Here is a 22,203-nt window from a genome sequence, read left to right as displayed (position 1 = left end):
ATCCAATTTGCCACTTTGCCCTGGATCCCATGGGCTTTTACTTTTGTGACCAGTCTGCCATGTGGGACCTAATCAAAAGCTTTGCTAAAATCCATGTATACTACATCATACACACTGCCCTCATCGACCCTCCAGGTTACCTCCTCAAAAAATTCAATCAAGTTCGTCAGACACGACCTTCCCTTAACAAATCCATGCTGACTGTCCTTAATTAATGCAAGTCTTTCCAAATTAAGATTTATCTTGTCCTTCATGATTTTTTCCAATACTTTTCCCACCACTGAGTTTAGGCTGGCTGGCCTGTAATTACTTGGTCTATCCCTTTCTCCCTTTTTAAATAAAGGTACACCATTAGCAGTTCTCCAGTCCTCTGGCAGCATGGCTGTAGCTAGAGAGGATTGGAAAATGATGGTCAGAGCCTCTGCTATTTCCTCTTTTGCTTCGCTTAACAGCCTGGGATACATTTCATCTGGGCCTGGAGATTTATCTACTTTCAAAGCTGCTAAGCCCCTTAATACTTCCTCGTTCACTTTGTTTATCATTATTAAGAACATAAGGAATAGGAACAGGAGTAGGCCATTTGGCCTCTAGGGCCTGCTCCGCCATTCAATAAGATCATGGCTGATCTGATCTTGGGCTCAGTTCCACTTCCCTGCCCGCTCCCCATAACCCTTCACTCCCTTATCGTTCAAAAATCTGTCTATCGCCACCTTAAACATATTCAGTGACCCAGCCTCCACAGCTCTCTGGGATAGAGAATTCCAAAGATTCACTACCGTCTAAGAGAAGAAATTCCTCCTCATCTCCATTTTAAATGGGTGACCACTTATTTTGAAGCTATGCCCCCTAGTTCTAGATTCCCCCACGAGGGGAAATATACTCTCTGCATCTATCCTGTCAAGCCCCCTCAGAATCTTACACATTTCAACAAGATCACCTTTTTTTTGGGAAAAGCTTAAAAGCCATGATGATCTTTGCAAAGACGGAAGGGGGAGAAAGCAAAGATGTGACTAGCAAAAACAAAGGGAAAAGAACCCAATATGCAGGCATGAGTTTGCAGGCAGGTGACAGTTGAGCCCAATACCCAACCCCCTGTTTGACAGTTGCTGAAGTGGAGGTAATGCTGCATGAGGTGGTTTGTGAGGGCTGTGGCCCTGTTTGCCGCACCAAGGTTTCATCCCTATGGGTCAGTATTGCAGCTTTCCTGGAAAGAGGTGGAGGCAGGTTTTTGTCATAACTGGACTGGTACTGTCACTGGTTTGCACGTGTCTTTGCAGCCGGTAGCATACCTCTGAATCTCACTGCTGATCTGGAGCATGTAAAGACTGTTTCCCATGATCATGGCCAGATAAGTGTGCCAGGGCCTGAAGATATATGTTATTGGCCTCTTTGGGTGTGGGCAATCTGGGTATCCTGGCTGTTGATCAATTTGGCATAGCTTCTTTCATGCATTGCTACTGAAACCATGTCACAATGTGCTTGAGGTGCTCAAATACCACACTATCCTTAATTCTTCTTGTTGAATGCTATGGGGCCGAAATTACCCCTTTTGAAAAGGTCCGTTAGCGCTTCTGGCTGGCGCTAAAGGGGTGATAAGTGTAATGCATCTGGGAGCAGGTGTCATGCTTGCGACCCCGTTTTGTCGCGTGGCTACCCCTTTACTCCGCGCGAGGGAAGTTGCCCCACGGGAGTGCGGTTGGCGCCGGGCGATGCCACTGACAGCTTCACGGGTCGCAAAGCTGTGATGGTTGGGGCGCCCGGCCGCTCTTAAAGGGGAGGGCCTAGCGCCATGGCCGCCATCTTATTTTAATTGTCGTCCGACTCTGGATTGGCAGGGCCGCCAACAGGCACCCTGGCAGCCCCTCTTGGTGGGCGCCACGGAGCCCGCGCTAGGCCTCGCAGCATGAGGGGGAGGGATGTTGCGACCCGTCAGCGTGACACGGCACGTCCACATTGCGTTGACTCGTCTAGCGCACGCCTCCCTCCCGTCCTGTGAGCGCCCTGAGAGGGCCGGCGAGCGGCAACAGGATTTTTTCCGTTCTAAGAGCCCAATTTTCGGCTCGTGTCTTCCCGATGCTGGCTGATAAAACTTCGGATATTCAAAGTTACTGCCCCAAACCCAGCATTGGACAATTTCGGCCCCTCCGAGTTTAGTTAGTTAGCATGGTAAGGCACCTCAGTCATGTTGAATGCACATCCTGTGCCATGTGGGAAGTCCAGAATGCTGCTTGTTTCCTGGACAACCACACATGCAATAAGCATCACCAGCCGAAAGAGCTGGAGCTCCAGGTGTTGGAGCTTGAGCAGCAGCTGGTGTCACTGTAGTACAACTGCGAGGCTGAGAGCTACGTGCATAGCAAGTTTCAGAAGGTGGTCCACCTGCAGCTTAAGAGTTTGCAGGCAGAGAGGGAATTACAGCTGTGAGGAGGGATAATATGTCAGATGGATCATCAAATGAAGCCATATAGGTTGAACTGAAGAATAAAAAAGGAGCAATCACACTGTTGGGAGTGTACCATAAACCCCCAAATGGTCCGAGGGAGAAAGAAGAGTAAATATGTAGGCACATTTCTAAGAAGTACAGATGAATAGGGCAGTAATAGAGGATTTCAACTATCCTAATATTAACTGGGATATAATCAGTGTAAAAGGTATATATGGGCTAGAAATTGACCAGCTGTCTATATTTGGTTTTTAACGTCATTTTAGGGAAATAAGAATAAAAATTTTGCCATCTTTTAAGGGGGTAAATTTGGCCCAAAAATACACCTGTCAATAAAAATTGGCATTGCTGGAGGATTCGTGGTGGAAACCGCGATCCTCGCCAACTTTAGCCCGAGGCCGATTAACGCCAAAAATGCAGTCCCTGGGAGGGGAGAAAATACAAAAAAAAAATTGCAAAAATAAAAAAATAAAATATCAGAAAACATTCACAATACATTTAAATAATGAATCGTCAGTAACTAACCTCAGTGGTGCGCAAATTATTGGAAAAGATTCTGAGGGACTTTATTGATCATTAATCAAGGACAGTCAGCATGGATTTGTTTTGGGAAGTTCGTGTCCGACTAACTGGATTGAATGTTTTGAGGAGGTAACAAAGAGGGTCAATGATGGTTGTGCATTTGTTGTAGTCTACATGGATTTTAGCAAGGCTTTTGATCAGGTCCCACATGGCAGATTGGTCAGAAAAGTAAAAGCCCATGGGATCCAAGGGAAAGTGGTAAGTTGGTTTCAAAATGAACTCCGTGGCAGGAAGCAAAGAGTAACAGTCGACGGGTGATTTTGTGACTGGAATGCTGTTTCCAGTCGAGTGCTGTTGAGCTCCGTACTTGGTCCCTTGATTTTGTGCTATACATTCATGATTTAGGCTTCAATGTAGGGAGCATGATTAAGAAGTATGAGGTAATGCATTTAAGAAGGCTAACAAGGCAAGGGCATAAAGAATACATGGGAGGATACTGAGAAGTGTAGAGGAACAGAGGGACCTTGGAGTGTGTTGTGTAAGCAGGTACTTTTGGTAATGACTCCACGAGGCAGGGTATGGTATTTAAACTTTGTAGACTGTAGTCCTTTATTTGCAGCTCCTCGAGTGAGGACACCAAGCTGTGAGCTCCCTTTAATACTGGGTTACCCCCAGTGTGTAGGTAACCCTTAGGTCTCCAGCAGCAGCACCCTCTAGTGTACAGTAAGGTGTGTACCGTGTAAGGTACATTCAGTGTGACAGACATCATATAACAATACAAGCATGCATACATAGCAGAGTGCATGTTCACAGATCCTCAAAGATGGCAGAACAGGTGGTTAAGAAGGCATACAGGATATTTTGCTTTATTAGCCGAGATATAGAATATAAGAGCAGGGAGGTGAGGCCTTTGACATCAAGGCAGCATTTGACTGAGTGTGGCATCAAGGATCCCTAGTAAAACTGAAGTCAATGGGAATCAGGAGAAAAGTCTCCACTGGAGTCATTCCTCGCACAAAGGAAGATGGTTGTGGTTGTTAGAGGTCAATCATCACAGCCTGGACATCGCTGCAGGAGTTCTTCAGGGCAGTGTCCTAGGCCCAACGATCTTCAGCTTCTTTATCAATGACCTTCCTTCCATCATAAGGTCAGAAGTGGAGAAATTTACTTAATACTGCACAATTCAGTGCCATTCTCAACTCCTCAGATAATGGAGCAGTCCATGCCCGCATGCAGCAAGACCTGGATGACAGTCAGGCTTCGGCTGATGAGTGGCAAGTAACATTCGCACTACACAAGTGCTATCTCCAACAAGCGAAAGTCAAACCACTGCCCCTTGACATTCAACGGCATTACCATCACCGAATCTCCCACCATTAACATCCTGGGGGTCACCATTGACCCGAAACTTAACTGGACCAGCCAAATAAATACAGTGGTAACAAGAGCAGGTCAGAGGCTGAGTATTCTGCGGCGAGTGTCTCACCTCCTGACTCCCCAAAGCCTTTCCAGCATCTACCAGGTTCAAGTCAGGAGTGTTATGGAATACTCTCCAATTGCCTGGCTGAGTGCAGCTCCAACAATACTCAAGAAGCTTGACACCATCCAGGACAAAGCTGCCGGATTGATTGATGCCCCATCCACCACCTTAAACATTCACTCCCTCTGTGAGATAGTCATGGCAATCAATGCCTTTGAGTCCACAGGTTCGCCCATGACGGCTCGCCAAATCAGAGCCTGGACGGCCAGCGACCCCACGTTATCCTTAGTAAAAAGATGTGTCCTAGCCGGTGACTGGGCAGAGGCTCGCGATGCCTGCCCCGAGGAATTAAAACCCTTTCACAGGCGCATGCATGAGCTATCACTACAAGCAGACTGCCTGATGTGGGGCAGCCGAGTAGTCATGCCTCTGCGAGGCAGAGAGGCATTTGTCCGGGAGCTTCCCCGCGAGCACCCGGGGATCGTTCTCATGAAGGCCATAGCCAGATCCCACGTCTGGTGGCCTGGTATTGACGCGGACTTGGAGCTCTGTGTCCGAAGGTGCACCATTTGTGCCCAACTCAGCAATGCCCCCAGGGAGGCTCTACTGAGCCCCTGGCCTACCAAACCGTGGTCACGGGTGCACGTAGACTACTGTGCGGGCCCATTCATGGTCAAAATGTTCCTCGTAGTTGTAGATGCATTTTCAAAGTGGATCGAATGCACCATTTTAAACTCGAGCACAACCTCCACCACTGTGGAGAGCCTCGCAACCATGTTTGCAATGCACGGAATCCCTGACATATTGGTCAGTGACAATGGTCCGTGCTTCACCAGCGCAGAATTCCAAGACTTTATAATTGACCACGGCATAAATCACGTCAAGACGGCACCGTTCAAGCCGGCCTCCAACGGCCAGGCGGAGAGAGCAGTGCAATTCATTAAACAAGGCATGCTTAAAATCCAAGGTCCCACGCTGCAGGGTCGCCTGTCGCGACTGCTGCTGGCATACAGATCTCGTCGGCACTCACTGACTGGGATCCCCCCGCGCAACTGTTGATGAAAAGGACTTTAAAAACAAGGCTCTCATTAATCCTCCCAGACATGCACGAAATTGTTGAGGCAAAGCGCCGTAAGCTGACTGAGTACCATGACAGAAATTTGAGGGGGAGATGGAATCATATAAGGGACAAAGTGTTTGTACTAAACTATGGCAGGGGTCCCAAATGGCTTGCAGGGACAGTAAAGGGCAAGGAAGGAAACCGGCTACTGGTAGTACAAATGGACAATGGCAAAACCTGCCAGAGGCATGTAGACCAAGTCAAAAGCAGATTTACCAACAACACTGCGGAACCAGAGGCAGACTACAATGTGGAACTCGCACCACACCTGGTGGACAGACAGAGGGAACAACCTGAGGAAAGGGCAATCCCAACAGACAGCCCAGGCGAGTCAACAACAATCACACCAATCTAAACAGACAGCCCAGGCGAGATACCAGCAACCACACCCAAAGAAAAACAGACACCAAGGCAAACAACTGAACCACAACTCAGACGCTCCACGCGAGAGCGTAGACCACCTGAGAGACTGAACCTATAAAGACAATAAGATCTTGGGGGAAGGTGATGTCATGTATCTTACATTATTATATATAACTGTATGCCAACATGCTATACATGACTGTAATAAGATATGACCTGTAACCACCAGCATACCTTACCACCAGGGGTGCACTTGCAAGAGACAGGTATATAAGGACAGGTCTCAGGCAAGTGCGCCCCTGGTGGTAAGATATGCTGGTGGTTACAGGTCATATCTTATTACAGTCATGTATAGCATGTTGGGATACAGTTATATATAATAATGTAAGATACATGACACCCTCCACCACCAGCGCACAGTAGCGGCAGTGTGTACCATCTACAAGATGCACGGCAGAATCTTGACAAGGCTTCTTCGGCAGCACCTCCTAAACCCATGACCTCTACCACCTAGAAGGACAAGAGCAGCAGACGCGTGGGAACATCACTACCTCCACGTTCTCTTCCAAGTTACACACCATCCGGACTCGGAAGTATATCACCGTTCCTTCATCGTCGCTGGGTCAAAATCCTGGAACTCCCATCCTAACAGCACTATGGGTGTGCCTTCACCACACAGACTGCAGTGGTTCAAGAAGGCTGCTCACCACCATCATCACAAGGGCAATAAATGCTGGCCTTGCCAGCGACGCCCACATCCCATGAACAAATAATAAAAAAAGGTTATGCTAAAACTGTATAAAACACTAGTTCGGCCACAGCTGGAGTACCACATACAGTTCTGATCACCACATTACAGGAAAGATGTGATTGCATTAGCGAGGGTACAGAGGTGACTTACGAGGATGTTGCCAGGTGTAGTGAATTTTAACTAAGAGAGAAGATTGAATAGGTTAGTTTTGTTTTCTTTGGAACAGAGGAGACTTAATTGAGGTGTGTAAAATTATTAGGAGCCTAGATAGAGTGGATAGGAAGGACCTATTTGCCATCGCAGAGAGGCCAATAACCAGGGGACATAGATTTAAAGTATTTGGTGGAGGGATTAGAGGGGAGATGAGGAAACATTTCTTCATCCAGTAGGTAATGGGAGTCTGGAACTCACTGCCTGAAAGGGTGGTAGAGGCAGAACCCCTCATCATATTTAAAAAGTACCTCGAGATGCACTTGAAGCGTCGTAACCTACAGGGAAAGTGGGATTAGGCTGGATAGCACTTTTTTGCAGGCACCGACACAATGCCTGTGCTGTGAATTTCTATGATACTATAATTCTACATGATTGATTCCAGCACCGAGGGGGTGCTGTACCATTGGAAGTTACATCTTTCGGGTGAGATGTTAAGCCAGGGCCACATCTGCTCTTTCAGGTGGATGTGAAAGATCCCATGGTGCTATTCAAAGAAGGGCAGGGGAGTTCTCAGGTTGCCCTGGCCAACATTAATCCCTCAACCAACATCTAAAAAACAAATGATCTGGTAATTAATTTCATTGCTGTTTGTGGGAGCTTACTATATGCATATTGGCTGCTGTGTTTCTTCCATTGCAATAATGGGGTAGAAATTCCGACGTCCCGGGCCCATACAAAGTTTCTACGGACCCGGGAAAGCATCGGAAAAGCCGCTTTTCAGCATGCAATGCGCACGCGCTGAAAATCCGCTTTTCCGATCTGTCAAGCTCCAGATCGTGGACATCTCGGGAGCGAGGACATTTCTTGGGCAAGATTACGGGATTTACGCATATCTTGCCCAGCAAATGTCCTCAAAAATCTTGCGCCTGTAAATGTTTATCAGGCGCAAGTGTTTTAAAACATACAAAAACACAATAAAATTAAATTATAAACACACATTTTAATGTTTAAAAACCCTCCCCACTATGGTAAGTTTATTTTTAAACATAATTTTTAAAACTTTTTTAAAAATCGGGAAAATATTTTATTTTTATAAGACATAATAACTTTAATTTCAATTAATTTTAAATATGTGTGATCTGTTTTTTATTATTATTTTTGTGTTTGGTTTTGTTCCCATTAATAGCACTGAGAACTCGTAGATACGTGAGCCTCAGTGCTATTAATGGGAACCTGTGAAATACTTACCTGATTGGCTGACCAGTCACACGTGACTGCATCTTCTGTGTGGGAACCTTCTGGATGGGAGCGCGCTTCGCAGCGCGGGAAGAGAAGGCCTCCCCACCGGAATCCAGGGCGCCTCCGAGACCACCAGGTAGATTCGTAAAAATTCTCCGGCGAGGAGGCAATTGCCCGCGCGAAGACCCCGAGAGGAATTTCTGGGCCAATAACTCCACTTCAAAAGTGCTGTAAATTGCTTTTAACTTAAGATTCTGAATTCTTTCTTTCAACCCTACTATACTTAGGATCAGTGTTGTTTCTCCAGAGTGACTATTTGCACTAGGTTTCCGTGTGTCCTTTTGCGCATGCGCGCACGGACTCCACCCCCTTTTTGAACATGGGCTCTCAATTCGATCGCATACGCACAGTGCTGGGGGTGGGGGGTGGGTGGGGAAAGGTGAGAGAGAGACGGGAGTGGGGGGAGGGAAGGGTGAGAGAGAGAGAGAGAGACGGGAGTGGGGGGGTGGGGAGAGGAGAAGAGCGAGGGGCAGGGGGGGGGGGAGAGAGATTGGGGCTGGTGGTGGGGGGGGGGATGTGGGGGAAGGGAGGGGGGGAGAGATAGATAGAGAGCGAGAGAGAGAAATGGGGGTGGAGAGAAAGGGAGAGATAGCGAGAGAGAGATGGGGGAGGGGGGCAGGGAGAGAGAGACGGGGGAGGGGGCAGGGAGAGAGAGACAGGGGAGGGAGTGAGAGAGAGAGCGAGATGGGGGCAGGGGGAAAGGAGAGAGAGAGGGGCATGGGATAGAGGGAGAGAGAGAGAGATGGGGTGGGGGGAGCGTAGAGAGAAAGAGAGACGGGGGAGAGAGTGAGAGACGGAGAGAAACGGGGGCTGGTGGGACGGGGGGTGGGGGAGAAGAGAGAGAGAGAGACGGGGGGTGGGGGAGAGGGAGAGGGGAGAGAAACGGGGGGCGGGGGAGAGAGAAAGAGAGAGAGAGGCAGGGGAGGAAGATGGTGAGAGGCGGGGGGGAAGATAGAGAGAGGCGGGGGGGAAAGAGAGAGAGAGAGACGGGGGTGCGGAGAGAGAGACGGAGAGAGACGGGGGCTGGTTGGGGGGGTGCGGAGAGAGGGGGGAGAGATAGAGATAGAGAGAGAGAGAGAGAGAGAGAGAAGGGGAGAGATAGCGAGAGATGGGGGAGGGGGCAGGGAGAGAGAGACGAGGGTGGGAGGGAGAGAAAGAGCGAGACCGGGGGGTGGGGGGGAGACAGAGAGAGAGATGGGGGGTGGGGAGGGTGGGGGGGGGGAAGAGAGAGAGAGAGACGGGGGGGGGGAAGAGAGAGAAGGAGATGGGGGCGGGGGGGAAGAGAGAGAGAGAGAGAGAGAGACGGGGGGGCGAAGAGAGAGAGAAAGATGGGGGTGGTGGGGAGCGAGAGAGAGAGTCTAGGGGGGGCGATGGGGAGAGAGAGAGAGATGGGGGTTGGGGAGAGAGAGAGAGAGAAAGATGGGGGGGTTGGGGAGAGGGGGGGTGGGGAGCGAGGGGGGGGCGAGTGAGAGAGAGAGACGGGGGGTGGGGGGAAAGATAGAGAGACGGGGGGTGGTGGGGAGAGAGACAGAGAGAGAGAGACGGTGGGTGGGGGTAGAGAGAAAGAGAGATGTGGGGGGGAGAGAGAGAGAGAGATGTGGGGGGGAGAGAGAGAGAGAGATGTGGGGGGGGAGAGAGAGAGAGAGATGTGGGGGGGGAGAGAGAGAGAGAGATGTGGGGGGGAGAGAGAGATGTGGGGGGGAGAGAGAGAGAGAGATGTGGGGGGGAGAGAGATGGGGGGAGAGAGAGAGAGAGATGTGGGGGGGGAGAGAGAGAGAGATGTGGGGGGGAGAGAGAGATGTGGGGGGGAGAGAGAGAGAGATGTGGGGGGGGAGAGAGAGATGTGGGGGGGGAGAGAGAGAGAGATGTGGGGGGGGGAGAGAGAGAGATGTGGGGGGGGGAGAGAGAGAGATGTGGGGGGGGGAGAGAGAGAGAGATGTGGGGGGGGGGAGAGAGAGAGAGATGTGGGGGGGAGAGAGAGAGAGATGTGGGGGGGGAGAGAGAGATGTGGGGGGGAGAGAGAGAGAGAGATGTGGGGGGGGAGAGAGAGATGTGGGGGGGAGAGAGAGATGTGGGGGGGAGAGAGAGATGTGGGGGGGGGAGAGAGAGATGTGGGGGGGGAGAGAGAGAGATGTGGGGGGGAGAGAGAGAGATGTGGGGGGGGGGAGAGAGAGATGTGGGGGGGAGAGAGAGATGTGGGGCGGGAGAGAGAGATGTGGGGGGGGGAAGAGAGAGAGAGAGATGTGGGGGGGGAGAGAGAGATGTGGGGGGGGAGAGAAAGATGTGGGGGGAGAGTGAGAGAGATGTGGGGGGGAGAGAGAGAGATGTGGGGGAGAGAGAGAGAGAGAGATGTGGGGGGGGAGAGAGAGAGAGATGTGGGGGGGGGAAAAGAGAGATGTGGGGGGGAGAGAGAGATGTGGGGGGGGAGAGAGAGAGATGTGGGGGGGGGAGAGAGAGAGAGATTTGAGGTAGAGAGAGGGGGAGAGAGAGAGAGACGGTGGGGGGAGAGAGAGAGAGAGAGAGAGACGGTGGGGGAAGAGAGAGAGAGACGATGGGGGGAGAGAGAGAGAGAGAGAGAGACGGTGGGGGAAGAGAGAGAGAGACGGTGGGGGGAGAGAGAGAGAGAGAGAGACGGTGGGGGAAGAGAGAGAGAGAGAGAGAGATGGTGGGGGGAGAGAGAGAGAGAGAGAGAGAGACGGTGGGGGAAGAGAGAGAGAGAGAGAGAGAGACGGTGGGGGGAGAGAGAGAGAGAGAGAGAGACGGTGGGGGGAGAGAGAGAGAGACGGTGGGGGGAGAGAGAGAGAGAGAGACGGTGGGGGAAGAGAGAGAGAGAGAGAGAGACGGTGGGGGGAAGAGAGAGAGATGGTGGGGGGAGAGAGAGAGAGAGAGAGAGACGGTGGGGGGAGAGAGAGAGAGAGAGAGAGACGGTGGGGGAAGAGAGAGAGAGACGGTGGGGGGAGAGAGAGAGAGAGAGAGAGAGACGGTGGGGGAAGAGAGAGAGAGAGAGACGGTGGGGGGAGAGAGAGAGAGACGGTGGGGGGAGAGAGAGAGAGAGAGAGAGAGACGGTGGGGGGAGAGAGAGAGAGACGGTGGGGGCGGCAGCGGCGGCATGAACTTCGGTTGGGGTGTCAGGAACTTGCGTTGAGTTGGTGAGTCTATCCTGTCTGGGGTCTGAAGTCAGAATGGCTCGAATTACACTTTGCAGAGTCACTGAGAACTTGATCTGCACGGTTCTAATTGCACACTCCAGAGAAACTGCTGGGTGTGTCTGGTCCCCATGGAGAATATCAGCAATCAGGTCATGTGATCACAGAGACCCAATGAGAGCATGTTTCTAGTGCAAATAGCATGTCCTTATTTCTCTTCACTGCATGTTCTGTTGAACCAGTTTCACTTCACAGGAGAAGCTGGGTTAACCCTGCCTCCTAATGGTAATGTTCTCGAATATTCAGTGTCAGGTTACAAGAACAACAGACAACAAGGGGTTGTAGCAATAGGCACGGGCCCAATGTATTCATGCAAATGAAGTGGGGGGGGGGGGGAGAATTCCAGCCCTCATGTTTCAATTTCCTGTCTGTGCAGATCTTGGATGTTCCTACACTGATTTTCCTCAAATTTAGCAATGTTTTCTTTTGCCAGGATCTTCCTCGGGGTGAAGGGTCTAAGCGGGCCTGGTTGCATGGCAAAGAGAGGCTCGAATATAAGTGAGCCTTGTTTTTGAATAGATCGAAGGTTTCTGGCTTTTCTTAATCATCCTGTAGGCCCTATGGATAGCAGGCAGATAGGCCTGCTCCTTTTTCAGGCCTGAATTACCAGTGCTGAGATGGGCCTGTGCCAGGGGTGTGACCAGGTGCAGCACACTTATGCTGTCCAGCATCAGGTAGATGGAGCTAAGAAAGTTGGCCTGCTCGGTATTGAAACAAAACTGGCAAATACAATGAATTGGATGGGAATATGCAGTTAAACCAATGGGAGAGTGTTAGGGGTGCAGAGTAACTGGAGGAGATCTGAGAGGCATTAGATGCATGAGGCCGAAATTGGGATTATTAGGGGCATGGAGTGAAGGAACAGTATTGGAGATATATATATAATCCTAGCTGTGGCGACTCAAAGTATCAGTAAAAGCAATGTATGGAATTGAAAGCAAGAAATGTAGGAAACTACAGGAAAGTAGAAGAACTAAAAATAGTAATGCAAATTTTCAAAGAGAAAGAGTAAGAAAGAAATAAAAGAACTAAAAAGCAAAGAACAGCCAGGAAGTAAAAAAGCAAAAAGCAAGCAGAGGTGCAGAAGGATGGCTATATAACAGGTACTAAAAAGGTCTGATTAAATTAGTGTTAGCTTACCTGCATGAGTGAGAACATGTAATGAAAAGCATAGAAGTAGCACTCCTTTATATATTGGAAGCACACTAGAAAATACCCAGGAAAAATTGAAGAGGAATAGAGTGTGATCAGCTTGCAATGTCTGATCAGGATGTATGGCATTGCTCTCAGCCACTAGAGAGGTCCTTCATTTTGTATCACTCATATCAATGACATTGCTTCAGTCAAGCCGCATTCAAAATTCAATTATTGTTCGATTAATACTGAACAGTAGGTCAAAGTTTTGGCACATTTTAGAATTTTTTTAAAACAATGTCGACATTTGAGTCCAAAATTAGTTGTTTAGAAAATTACATTAAACATGATAAAATAACGGAAGTAATAAGAGGCAGTGAAGGTTAGATGTTTCAATACCTGCTCAGTCTAGCCATACTTACTTTTTATATTTAAGCCTTGGAGAAATATTTTCTTGCAGGTAATGGGGGGAAATTGCAGTCGGAGGCTTCCTGCAGGCAAACGCCTCCAACCGCAATTTTTTTAACGAAAATACCTGGAGGTCCCAAAGGAACATAGGATTACGCTCAGAGGTCTAGTTTTGCAATCCAGTGTATGGGAACATGTCTTCTGGGATCGTATGCGTATTCTGGGATCACGTGGACCACCAATCACAATGTAGTATTCTCATTCTCAGAGCTCCCATTATTATCAATGAGAATCAAATAAAACACAAATGAATTTTTTTTTAAAACACCACTTTTAAAAACATTTATAGAAATTGCATTAAATTAAATGTTTTAGAGAAAAATGTATTTTTTGGAAATTTAAAAAAATGTTTTAATAGTGTTAAAAATAAACTTACCTTTGTTGTGTCTCTGCACCTTGTTACAAACTCACACGAGACATGGATATATCAGACACAGTCATTCTGTGACCTTCACTTTATTTCCAGGACTGAAGAGTGCTGATCCTGGGTGGGACCTCCCCTTTTATACCTGGAAGCCCAGGTGAGGAGCTCACTCCCTGTGGTCAGGGTGTGCATTACAGGGGTACAGGTACAGTATGCATGAGTTACAGTTACATACTTATAGTCATTGCAAGATGGTGAAATACATGACATCACCTCTCCCCTTAGGTCTTTTAGTTTCAGAGGTTAAGTCTATCGGGTGGTCGGCGCTCTCTCGTGGAGCGCCGCAGTTGTGGCTCTGGTGGCTGAGCCTCAGCACGCGTCTCTGTCACTTGAGGTGATTCCGGCCTGTCCGGGCTGGCCGCAGGACTGTGCATGCAGAGGGCTGTCTTTGTTGCTCGTGCGCTGGCAGTGGTGTGGGTGCTATCTCATCATGCTCTTCTTCCGGTTCCTCCGAGTCTGCACTGAACCCTGTCTTTACTTGGTCCAAGTGTTTGCGGCATATCTGCCCATTGTTTAGTCTGACCACCATGATCCTGTTTTCTTCTTTGCCAATTACGGTGCCCTCAAGCCATTTGGGTCCCAAAGCATGGTTAAGAACAAATACCAGGTCATCTATTTCTATACACCTTCCCCTTGAGCCTCGATCATGGAGCTCGGTTTGGGACTGGCGCTTGCCCTCAACAATGTCTGCCAGGTCTGAGTGAATAAGGAACAGCTGCGTCTTGAGCGTGCATTTCATGAGGAGTTCCGCTGGTGGGACTCCGGTGAGCGAGTGCGGCCGGGACCTGTAGGCCAGCAGGAGGCGCGATAGGCGGCACTGAAGGGAGGGTCCTTGGATGCGTAGCATGCCCTGCTTTATGACTTGGACCACCCATTCCACCTGGCCATTGGAGTCCGGCTTGAACGGCGCTGTCCGGACGTGCTTGATCCCATTGCCCGACATAAACTCCTGGAATTCATGGCTGGTAAAACATGGGCCATTATCGCTGACCAGGATGTCCGGCAAGCCGTGGGTCACGAAAGCCGTACGCAGACTCTCCACAGTGATGGATGTCGTGCACGAGTTCAATATGATGCACTCGATCCACTTCGAGTATGTATCGACAACGATCAGGAACATTTTTCCCATGAACGGGCCCGCATAGTCCACGTGAATACGTGACCATGGCCTGGTGGGCCAGGGCCACGGGCTGATTGGGCCTCCCTGGGGGCATTGGCCAGCTGGGCACACGTCGTTCACCTGCAAACCCAGTGTTCCAGGTCTGAGTCAATCCCCGGCCACCACACGTGTGACCGGGCAATGGCCTTCATTAACATGATGCCAGGGTGCTCGCTGTGGAGTTCCCTGATGAACGCTTCCCTTCCTTTCTGGGGCATGACTACCCAGCTGCCCCATAACAGGCAGTCGGCTTGGACAGAGCGTTCATCCATCCGTCTCTGAAACGGCCTGACTTCCTCGGGGCAAGCCTTGTGTGCAGGCGCCCAGTCCCTAGTCAGGACACATTTCTTTATCATGGCTAGGAGGGGGTCCCTGTTGGTCCAGAGTTTGATCTGGCGGGCTGTGATGGGGGAGCCGGCAGTGTCAAAAGCCTCAACGGCCATGACCATCTCGGTGCTCTACTCTGACGCCCCCTCGGTGGTGGCCAGTGGGAGCCTGCTGAGCGCGTCAGCGCAATTTTCAGTGCCTGGCCGGTGCCGTGTGGTGTAGCCATATGCAGCCAGCGTGAGGGCCCATCACTGTATGCGAGCTGACGCATTAGCGTTGACAGCCTTGCTGTCGGACAACAAGGATGTTAATGGCTTGTGGTCCGTCTCTAGCTCGAACCGTCTATCGAAAAGGTACTGGTGCATCTTTTTCACACCGTACACACACGCGAGTGCCTCCTTCTCGACCATGCCATATCCACGCTCTGTCTGGGAGAGCGACCTGGAGGCGTAAGCCACCGGATGGAGTCGGCCGTCATCGTTACCCTGCTGCAACACACACCCAACCCCGTAGGATGACGCATCGCATGTTAAAATCAGTTTGTTACAGGAGTCATACAAAGTCAACAGTTTGTTGGAACACAGCAGGTTCCTCGCCTTATTGAAAGTCCGTTCTTGACAATCCCCCCAAGACCATTCACAACCTATATGGAGGAGCATGTGTAACGGCTCCAATAATGTGCTTAAGTTTGGCAGGAAGTTCCCAAAATAGTTCAAGAGTCCCAGGAATGATCGCACTCCGACGTGTTGCTGGGCCTGGGCGCCCGGCGAATCGCCTCAGTTTTTGATTCAGTGGGCCAGATCCCATCTGCGGCAACCCTCCTGCCCAGGAACGCGACCTCTGGGGCCAAAAACACGCACTTGGCCTTTTTCAGTCGCAGGCCTACCCGTTCCAATCAGCATAGCACCTCCTCCAGGTTGTGGAGGTGTTCCTCAGTGTCTCGACCCGTTGTAAGGAAGTCGTCTTGGAACACGATCGTTCCAGGGATGGACTTGAGCAAGCTTTCCATGTTTCGCTGAAAGATAGCCGCTGCCAAACGAATGCCAAACGGGCACCCATTGTAAACAAATAATCCTTTGTGTGTCGTGATGATGGTCAGAAACTTGGATTCTTCAGCCAGTTCCTGAGTCATGTAGGCTGAAGTGAGGTCCAGCTTCGTGAACAGCTTGCCACCTGCCAGCGTGGCAAAAAGGTCCTCCGCTCTCAGGAACGGGTATTGGTCTTGCAGCGACACTCGGTTGATGGTGGCTTTCTAGTCGCCACAAATCCTGACTGAGCCATCTGCTTTGAGGACAGGAACAATGGGACGTGCCCAGTCACTGAATTCAACGGCCGAAATTATGCCCTCTCTGAGCAGCCTGTCCAGTTCACTTTCAATTTTTTTACGCATCACGTACGGCACCGCTCTGGCTTTGCGGTGCATTAGTCTGGCGTCCGGAGTGATGCATATCACTACTTTAGTGCCCTTGAACGTTCCGACACCAGGTTGAAAGAGTGACTCGAATTTTTGCAATACCTGTGAGCATGAACTTCGCTCCACGGATGAAATGGCGTGCACATCCCCCCATTTCCAATTCATCTCAGCTAGCCAGCTCCTGCCCAAGAGCGCGGGGCCTTTCCCCGGAACAATCCAGAGTGGCAGCCGGTTCTGTGATCCATTATGCGTTACCACCAAGTTTTCACTGCCCAGCACTGGGATGATCTCTTTGGTGTACGTACATAGCTGTGTCTCAGTGCGTTCCAATTTGGGCTGCTAGCTCTGTGTGGCCATAGTCTCTCAAATTGTTGGGCGCTCATGAGTGACTGGCTAGCTCCGATATCCAGCTCCATGTGCACCGGGATGCCATTCAGTAAGACTTTCATCATCATGGATGGCGTTTTGGTGTATGAGCTGTGGACATCAGCCACATGAACTCTCTGAACTTCAGCATCCATGGTTGTTCCCCAGGCCTCATCCTGCATTTCAGACCCCTCGTCTGGTTCTTCTGTCTCGCAGACTAGCCTCGCTACTGCCTTTTTGCACATCCTGGCCAGGTGTCCCTTGACATTACAAATCCTACAGGTGTAAAGTTGGAACCTGCAGATTTTTGCAGTGTGTCTGCTCCCACATCTCCAACATGAGCTGAGATTGCTGTTAACAAAAGGACTATTCCCAGGCATTCCTCTCTGATGGCTCATTTGGCTGTTTCTAAGCACTCTGATGGAGGATGTTAATTGTCCATGTGATGGCATGAATTCCCGATCCCCTTTCCATTGTCCTTGTTGCCAGGAGCTTGTTGCTACCTAGGTGGTGTCGAATTGCCCTTGCCTGCCTGCCTGGATGGTGTTGAATTGCCCTTGCCTGCTTGTGGGGTTCTGTGTCATTTTTATAACATTGATTCCCTGGTTCAACACAACTTTAAAACCAGGGCTGTGTGCGTAGATTAGCTTGGTCGCCGCTTCCCCTTCCATAAAGGTCTGAGCTATCAACGCCACCCCTTCTAAAGTCAAATCCTTAGTCTTTATGAGCTTCCTGAAAATGCTGGCATGATTAATGCCCTCAATGAAAAAGTCCCTTAACATCTCCCCCCTGCAGGCATCGGAGAACTTACAGATACTGGCCAAACGCCACAGTTCCGCCATGAAGTCCAAGATGTTTTGACCCTCCCGACGCCGGTGGGAGTAGAACCGGTGCCGGGCCATGTGTACGCTACTTGCCGGCTTGAGATGCTCACTGATCAGCTGGCTGAGCACTTCGAAGGACTTGTCCGCTGGCTTTTGGGGTGTGAGCAGGTCTTTCATCAGCGCATACGTCTGTGGGCCACAGCTGGTCAGTAGATGCGCCCTCTGCTTGTCAGCCGCTGCCTCTTCCAGCCAGTCCTTTGTGACAAAGCTCTGCTGGAGTCTTTCCACAAAGTCGTCCCAGTCCTCACCCACCCAGTAGTGTTCCTCTGTGCTGCCGGTGGCCATCCTCGTGGTTCGGTGATTCCCGTTCCTCGTCGCCAGATGTTGTGTCTCTGCACCTTGTTACAAACTCACACGAGGCATGTATATATCAGACACGGTCACTCTGTGACCTTCACTTTATTCCCAGGACTATAGAGTGCTGATCCTGGGTGGGACCTCCCCTTTTATACCTGGAAGCGCAGGTGAGGAGCTAACTCCCTGTGGTCAGGGTGTGCATTACAAGGGTACAGGTACAGTATGCATGAGTTACAGTTACATACTTATAGTCATTGCAAGATGGTGAAATGCATGACATCCTTCATAGACAGTGTTTTTAATATAAAAATAAGTAATATTTAATTTTTCTATGTTTTAAAACTCTTACGCTGGTAAAAGTAGGCTATACGCCTGCTTTTACCAGGCATAAGAGTTTGAAGGACATTTGCTGGGCAAGAGTTGGGCAAATAGCCCAAATTTCTGCCCACGATTGTCCTTCTCTCAGGGATGCGTACGATCTGTCAAAAGACATTTTGACAGATCGCAAAAGTCGGTTCTCGGCGCATGCGCATTGCGTGCCGAGAACCGGTATTTGGGAGGCCTCTTTGGGTGCGTGCACACATCATACGTGCCTGAAGAGCCCGCAATTTTCGGGCCATTAAGTTTTATTATAATTGCAGTCCCAGAACATGTGCTAATATATTACCATATATTTCATAATCAGTTGCTTACTACCTTAGGATTTTAATAGAAATCAGAATTGCCCTTAATGTTTAAAAAAAAAACTAAATTAATGTCAACATCAATAGGAATGTTATCATCTATTTGTTTTGCAGGGAAACCATCATTGTTTTCATCATATAACAACTTTCTTGTAACCCCAAGCATGGAGACCTGGCAACAGCTTCAGAAACATTTATCTCATTTTAGATTCATCGGTTTTACTTTACTCAGGCTTGTTTAAAAGCTGTATTTGTGAACCTTGCCAACTGACGTTATAGATAATTCAGTCAGACCATTTTCATTTGGTTGAAATTATCTCTGCTCTGCACCTGCCATGTGACTTCTCAGTTCTATTACTGAGCGTTTCATACCATGAAATGCAGTTCAGTGTTCCCATTTTATGATACTTGTGATATCTCCAGCAGAAATGAGTGAAGTTGTTCAGTGCTTCAATACAGAGGAAATCACAATCCTAAGGATGTTGGCCCCAATTTTTCTGGCGTTGAAGGTCAGTTGACTGTATGGCACCAAACATTCTGGCACAGGTGTACGCTAAAAAGCAGTTTACGTGCCCTTTTTGGTCATAAGCCCACTTTCCCCAATAAAGTTATTTTTTGCAACCACGTACAGACACATGCAACAACGCTTGAAAAAGCCTTACCTACAGTTAAAGAAATCCGCGCCGGCGCACTCCTATCCCCGGCCGAAGGGCCTCCCTGGCTATTTTCTATCAACTTAATGCAGCTTAAAAATAAATCAGCTAAAAGAAAACTTAATGCTCCTCCTTTGTTGAAAGAACTGTAGGCAGGCAAATTAAACAGAAATCTTCACCACTCACCTCTTCCATCGAAGTTCCAAGTGGCTAAAAATTTTCAAAGATAATCCAAAATTGCAGGGAAGCCTTCTTATTTCAAATGGCAGCTAAAATCAGCACATTAACAGCAGTCTTCTTTCCAAAAACACCAAGGGCAGCCTTTTCCAAATCTTCTCCGCAGTCGACTCGACCCGCTGCTATCCCTAGCTGAAGGTCCTCCACACATGTTTTTTTCCCCCTTTTCTTCTGTGCATGCGCATTGGACTCTGTCACGCTGACGCTACCCGTCAGGTTTCCTTTACTGGAAACTTGCGGGTTTTTTTTTTCCGGCGCTGATGGTGCTCAAAGAAACGAGCGTATAGGTAAGTGTATCGCCATAATGTTTGATTGGGAAAAATTGGGGCCTTAAAGCCCTGTCATGGTCATCATTGTTACAATCTGAAACTGCATTGCTTTTTTGTATGAATAAGACTCTGAACATGAGATCATACTGAAAACCAGATCATGTAATTCGGGACCAATCCTTTGTAGGTTTGTAATAAACAAAAAGGAACTAGCGAAAATAAAACACCATGACAACATGTAAAAATTAGTGTAAAAATGATAACTAGTTTAAAATGTGGGTACAAACATTTTATTAATTAAAAAAAACTAATTTATTGCAGTCGACATGTAATGTAAGTCGACATTTTATGTTTCAGCTTTTACAGAAAAACAAATGATTCGCAGAATGTGATTCCAAAACACTAGTCGAAATCCTGAAATCCAATGTACTATAAAGGATTTTAATTTATTCAGATGCCTTGACGCTATGTCCATGGTTAAAAGCCTTTATTAGGAATGTTACTCATTTTTTTTTCATTGCCAGATTTTTTTGAGCTGTTAGCTATTTTCAAGCTGTTCTTCAGCTTTTCGGAGTTTTGTAGGTTAGCATGTACGATGAGCGTCTCCCATTCCATCTTCTCTCCCTCACTATAGGTAAGCACCTCTCACCTTCCCGACAGACCAAGCTGGAATCAGTAATTAATTGTATAAGAAATTGAATAATGGTTGATTCTTAAAATAAAAGCAAGATGATGGTCCCAATTTAGTTATCCATTATGCTCTAATTGTAAATGCATATGAAGTATAATAAACCAGGAAAGAGGGAATAAATCACTCCTGCTCTTCCGGGCCCTATTTTTTAAGGTGCGTATTTTTTAATGTGCCTTAGAGGATCTCGCTGGTTTCCCGACAGGTCCACTGGTGGGACAGGGTTTGAATTCCATCTGGCTCCTGTGCACATCATGAGATCCTGATCTGTATTTATTAATGAAGTTCTAGCTCCAGTGTCCAGTGGGAGTGTTGCCGCTGCTAAAACCAGCAACATTAAAATCACAGATTGGTGGGATTGGATCGGGAAATTAATCCGCTCCATTTTAACAGGTTCCCTGCTCCTTTCCTGCTGATTGGGGAGAGTTAAAATCAATGTATGCTTCTCGAAGGAAATAGTGAAAGGCCTGTGTCACTTGCTATAGGATGACTTGCAGCCAACCTCCAGTACAAGCATGGCACTGCCTGTTGCAGTAAAGGTTACTGCAGTCCTGAATATTTTTTGCATGTGGCTACATCCAGGCTGTCACGGAGGCATCAGTAATATTAATCAATCTGCAGTCCACACGAGCACCAAGCAGGTGACTGATGCCTCCTTTGCAAAAGCTAACACCTACATTACTTTCCCCATGGACATCCAAAAAGAATAGGAGAAGTCCTTGGGTTTTTGCAGATTGCAGGAATCCCCAAAATCCAGAATGACCCAGATTGTGTACATGTTGCCTTGAACACAATGCAGTAACCTTGATGGGTCACAAGGAATTCCACTCCATCGATGTGCAGCTGGTCTGCAACCATTTGCACAGGATCGTGCTGGTACATTGACCGCATTTGAGGTAGATGCCATTCTGCTTTCATCTAAATTCCAGTCATCCAATCCCCCAATGTTTGGCATAGGACAAGAAATGCAAAGTTTTTCCTTTAGAGACAAGGCTACTCACTGCAGATCTGGCTTACAACATCTGTGTGCCATCCACATACAGCTGCTGAACAGAGGAACAGTGAGTTCCATGCTTTTCTAAAAGGGTGCATGGTTGGAATCTTAAAACAGTGATTCTGATTCCTTGACGGGTGTGGGTTTCCTCTAATACAGTCTAGCTCAAGTGTCATGTATCATTGTGTTTTGCTGCATGCTGCATAAAAAGCACTCCACTTGGAGCTTCCAGGGCAGGAGGCCTATGAGGAATGCTGAGAAGGTAGCTGTGGAGCAACAATTGTCAGCTGCTAAATCCTTGGGGCTTCATTTAGTTACTGACGAATAATTCCCTAGCTGTCCTAATACACCTGCCAACCACCTTCTGCAGCCCCTGCATATTTGCATCCTTCAAACCTTCTTCTTAGACAGTCTCTCGGAGTCGAGGATGACTTGCTTCCACACTAATGAGTTCCAAGGTGACTAATGAGACCAATGCAGGTTTGACAAACTCAGTCACAGATGGGGCAGGTAGCGGTTGAAGGTACGAGTGGGTGGGGTGCATGGTTTGTCGTTCGCTCCTTCTGCTGTTTGCACTTGGCTTCCGTGTGCTCCTGACGATGAAACTGAAAGTGTTCGGCACTTTCTCGAATGCTTCTCCTCCGCTTTGAGCGGTCTTGGGCCAGGGATTCCCAAGAGTCGGTGAGGATGTTACATTTTTTCAAGGAGGCTTTAAGGGCACCCTTGAAGTGTTTTCCCTGCCCTCCTGGGACTCGCTTGCCGTGACGGAGCTCGGAGTAGAGTGCTTGTTTCAGGAGTTTAGTATCGGGCATGCGGACAATGTGGCCCGTCCAACGGAGCTGGTTGAGCGTGATCAGTGCCTTGCTGCT

The 22,203-nt window shown here is 48.7% G+C and overlaps 1 protein-coding gene across 1 annotated transcript in view; it reads left to right on the top strand.

Annotated features, from left to right (window-relative positions):
- The window catches only part of c1h8orf34 (chromosome 1 C8orf34 homolog), an 805,115-nt gene that overhangs the window by 215,973 nt on the left and 566,939 nt on the right, over nt 1-22,203 (top strand). The window lies entirely within an intron of this gene.

This window comes from Pristiophorus japonicus, chromosome 1 (genome assembly GCF_044704955.1).
Source record: "Pristiophorus japonicus isolate sPriJap1 chromosome 1, sPriJap1.hap1, whole genome shotgun sequence".
Classification (NCBI taxonomy): Eukaryota; Metazoa; Chordata; class Chondrichthyes; family Pristiophoridae; genus Pristiophorus; species Pristiophorus japonicus.
This window is presented reverse-complemented; position numbering and strand designations above follow the sequence as displayed.